The following is a 5281-nucleotide window of genomic DNA, read 5'->3' on the forward strand; positions in this document are numbered from 1 at the left end:
TGAGATGTTGGAGTCATTTGGAATTTGTCTAGGATATGCAGTGAGCAATGGATAAAAATGTTGCATATTGTCAGAGCTGGAGTATAGCTTAGTGCTAGAACACTTGCCTAGCATATATCAAAGCCCTGGGTTCAATCCCAAGCACTAGAAAAAATTTACGTCTTTTCATATGCCTATCCAGTAGCCTTGATACTACTTACTAAATTTTTTTCTCCCATAGACTTGAGATGACACATTGATCATTACTAAATTCTATACACATTTGAAGCTATTTTGGATATTCTATTAATTTTTATTGAGCTTTCAGTTTATGAATGAAGTAATAGTGTGATTTTTAATTACAACAGTCTTAATGTTATTGAATACTGGATAGGATAGTTCCCTCAAACTCATTTTTTCTCCTCCCCTTTTGATATGATGAAAATGAATATTAAGGCTGATATAGCCATGTCAGGATCATTGATGAATATAAGTGAGAGGGCTGGGTGTGAGATAGCTAGCTGAGCCAATTAGAGAAAGGACAGAGCTCTGGAAAAGCAACAAAGCATGTCTTGGCAGACTCTGGCCAGCACCCACGAAGTCCACCACAGAGGAACTGTTCCACCACATGGAATCATTGCACTCTCCCCTTGTTAACATCTTAATTTTATGGGTAGTTTATACTTCTCACTGCAACAGACTAAATCACTGATGAAGACAGCTTCTAAGAAAGCCTCCACCAGTTCCATAAAGGTAAGGATCTAGATAGAAGGTGACCAAGGAAAACTGTAGCTGCCACTTGTTAGCTGTGTCTTTTGAAGATCAGAATGCCCTGTTGTGGCTAAGCATCTTTGAGGATGCCTATGCGTGGTCACTAATAAAGGGCCTCCATCCTAAAAAGTCTCAATATCATTGTAATATTACATGCATTGTGATTTTGACGCTCTTCTTTTCTGGGGATCATGGGAGGATGATCTCCCTAAAATGGAGGTCTGAGTCACCGTGATTTGGGACAGAACAAGAATCACCTTACCTCATAAATACTCTAGCCATGTTATAAATATTCATAAAACATCTTTTTTAATTTACAATATTTATTTTATTTATTTATTTTTATTTTATGTGTATGACTGTATTGCCTGCATGTATGTAAATGCACCCCTGTTGTACAGTGCCCAAGGAGATCAGAAGAGGGCTTCAGATTCCCCTGGAACTGGAGTTAAGGACAGTTTGGAGCAGCCATGTAGGTGCTGGGACTCTAACCCGGATCTTCTGCAAGAGCAGTCAGTGCTCTTAACTCCTGAGCCATCTCTCCAGGCCCATAAAACATCTTTAAAATCTACACTACAGGGCTATAGAGATGAGTCAGGTTAAGGGCACTGGCTACTCTTGCAGAGGATCCTGATTTGGTTCCCAGCACCCACATGGTGGCTAACAATGGTCTGTAACTCCAGTTCCAGTGGATCTGATGCTCTCTTCAGACCTCTGAGGGCATTTCACAACACAGGTACACTTAAAAACATGCCTGCAATACATTCGTACACATAAAATAAAAATAAGAAATAAAATATTTTCAACTCTCTACTACAGAACTCGGTATACTGCTCCCCTTGGGGATATCCACTCCAGCTGATTTTGGATTTAATGCTTTGTTTAGCTTTGCTAAATAAGCTTCTGCAAAAACTCTAAACTTCTGTTAAAACTGCTTGTCTTTTGACTGAATTCCTTCCGTTCAAGCAGAGGAGAACCCATAGACCCCCCACAACACATTGTTGATTGTTGTCTTTAAGAAATTGAATAGTCATATTTAAAAACATATGCATTTCCATAAAATTTCCATTTCCAATGCACTTTTTGAATATCTGTAGTTTTCCTCATATCTCTTATTGTGCATTCAAGGCATTATTCCTACATAGTTTATTATAATTGATTTTTATCTTATTGTAAACAGAGGCTTTTCAAATTCTATCTTCTAAGTGATTATTATTTACAAATATTAAGATTATGAGTTAGATATTTTTATAAGACATTTTCTTATTGTTTTGTATGAGACAGAAGTCAGAACTGTCCTATGTGAGCATCCGTTCTTTCCTTCAACCTTATGGGTCTTGAGAATCAAACAGGTCATCCCTTGGTGGCAAGTACTTTTTCCTGCTAAACCATCTCACCAGTTCCTATTTGGGGATGTTATTACATGCTGATATACTACCATTTTTAAATTTTTGAAGTAGATGCTTTCTTTTTGGGTTTTCTAGATGTAACATAATAGCATATAGGATTGACCTGCATATATGGTCATATATTCAGATCATCATTGGGATTGAGCAATAACTCCAACTGAATGAGAAAGTCCGTGGCAGCTGCTGGATACACTTGTCTTGCTCCAGGCATTCATAGTACTAGTGTATCCTCATTGCTTTGACTTTTGCACTGGAGTAATACAAACTTTATTGTATGGCAGAAATTTATAATCAATTTGTTTTTTCTTTTAGGAATTTAATGTATATTATGCTAATAGTTCTTCAATTTTTAATATAACATGAGAGAGCAATGGTTTTATAAATTATACAAGAAACATTTCTTCACCAATTTTAACCTTTTTTACCTCATTAATTTCTCTCTCTCTCTTTCTCTCTCTGTTGTAGGCATGAAGTCATATGAGTGTATGGGCCTAGATGCATCTTTTCTGAATCATTTGTGATTAAATTAAATTGGATACATGTCCATTTATTATAAAATAATTCAGTGTATGTTTTCTTACATACATCATATATTTATTTGCACATATGTAGATGATTATACTAGCTACAATTTTAATAATGTTACAATAATGAAATTGTCCAGTATCTTTGTGCATTCTTTCCTCCCTGTCTATCAGAACTGAATTAGATATTGATAATCTCTTATATCAGTTTATATCCTATGAGGTAGTAAACTTGATCAGCGCATTCTGCCTTATTTATTATTTGCTAGATGTTAAAGATTTCTTTTGTCAGAGAATAATATATTGACATTTTATTTGGTCCTGTTATTTTGTGGATTGGTTCTATCTTTATAGTTTCATATATTTAATTTACTTTAGCCGTAGTCTCACAGAAAAGAAATGCTGAAACTTCCCCTAAATTCCTGGTGGTCTTTTTCTTTAATAAATCCTCAGGGATGGATCTTTAGTTCAATAGTCTCTGCACTCCTGCAAATTTATAACAGTGTTTGAAAATCAGTTTGACTTAATTTGAAATCCTGAGCTCACAGTTTTTTTTAAGTGTTTATGTTTCTAGTTTCTTTATGCTGAAGTGCTGCTGTTATCTTCTACTCGGGCAGATTATCTTTTCCTTATAACCTGCTTGGTCTTTTTTTCTGATTCTCAAGAATATGCACAGCATCCACAAATATTTGTACAAAAGCTTGAAAAAAATGACTCAACAAAACCCAACAGAAATCTTTCTGTAGCTTTCAACTCACTTTTCTTGGGCGTTAGCATGAGACATCTCTCCAAAATGTTTCCAGTTGTGTTAAGAATACTTGCAATTATGCAGCCTTAAACCCTCTATATTTTAGGATTACTCAGATATTTAATCCTGTTGATCATCTCCTCTCCTTTCAGGATCAATGTTTGCATCTGTGTGGTCCCATCTTTCTTCTTGTGTATTCCCGTGTCTCTGTATATATGGATTCATAATTTCTGCTTCATGGTTTTGCTCTTTTTTAGCCCTTTGTTTCTTTTTCATGGCATCTTCTCAAGTTCAGGCAGCTGACCTTTCCTTACTGTTTCCTGTTCTTACTCCCACCCCTACTTTTGAAAGCTTTATCTTAAAATCAGTGTTATTTTAAAATTTCATTTTAAATACATTTCCTTTTGAGATTTACACTTCTAATAGTCACATTAACATTTTACTGATTTCATTGGCTGATGTTTCTTTTGTACACATGTTGTTACTATTTTTTGGTAACTTATTGTTGGTCATGTTAGTAGCCCTTGTTTTTGTATTTATATTGTTCATCTTCTTCTGATAACTTTTTACAGGTTTTATCAGGCAAATTTCTATTGTTCATGTTAAGTTCTTCTCTACTGGAATTTTAGGAGATCTTTTCTCTTGTGTGTAGTAGGTTAACATAGCCTTGCTGTTTGAGAGCCCCTTCTTCTGGTGTACACAGATATAGAGCCTTCCCCAAAGTTCTGCTTCCTTAGAGCCTCCTCTCATCTAATTACCCTGTTTACCCTGAGGGATTTTGCCCTACTCAATGCTCTATTCACAGTTTTCACACTCACTGCATAGTGAATCTTTCATATAAGAATTCTTAAATCCATCAAGGATTGAATTAATTAGTACCTTTAAATATTTTCCCTCCTAAGTCCCAGTGTCAGACACCTGAAATCAATAACTTAAAAAGATAAAAGTTTCGTTTTGGCTCATAGTTTCAGAGTTTTGATCCAATCACTTGGCTCCATTATTTATGGAGAACAGAAGGTAAAACTCGTATCGTTGGTGAGGCAAAACATCATGTCAGGGAGTATGTGGTGAAGCAAAGTAGCTCACTAATGTAGACAGGAGGCAGTGAGAAACAGGAAGGGGCCAGGAGTTAGACAGCACTTTCAACCTAGACCCCCTCCTTATGACCTACCTCCTCCAGTCAGGCCCCACCTCTTAATAGCCCATCCCCAATGAACTAGTCACTTGAACTTTGTTGATGGGAGCAGACAAGAGGCACTTCCTGTGCAAACTGTAACAATCCCCATGGATCTATTACTCTCCTCGTCTTTATCCAGCTTTCACACATTGTTTCAGCTTATGAGGCTGAAGATTTTCCATGATACTTGAGGGCTCCTCATGCACTTGGAGCTTCCTCCCTCTCTAACTTATGCTCTCTTTTTTGCCTGTTGGTGAGGTTCTACAACTATCATCTTAGACATTGGTAAGGCTATTTGATCACTAGATTCTTTCACAATCCCCTTGGGTTTTTCCTATTACCTTTACAGTCTTTTCTTTAAAAGAAATGGAAAGCAGAAGCATATCTTCATGGTTATTGCAAAAGAAAACATTTTATTATGTTTTTTTTTTAACTTTAAAAAATATTTATTTTATTTTTTAGAAGCATTTCATTACAGCTTTAACATACTCAATAGCAATTTCCAGAGCAAAGATACATCTCTTTCAAAAGTGGCTGTAAAATGTTTAGGTTCACAGTTGAATTAATACAGTTATACAATATTGAACTCAGTATAAACCCTATAAGACATAAAATTGAATGAGGTTTTAACCTTTAAAAAAGATCTCCATTTCATTTTAAAATATACTGTTTT

This window comes from Nannospalax galili, unplaced genomic scaffold (assembly GCF_000622305.1).
Source record: "Nannospalax galili isolate Female #2095 unplaced genomic scaffold, S.galili_v1.0 scaffold376, whole genome shotgun sequence".
NCBI classification, from domain to species: Eukaryota; Metazoa; Chordata; class Mammalia; order Rodentia; family Spalacidae; genus Nannospalax; species Nannospalax galili.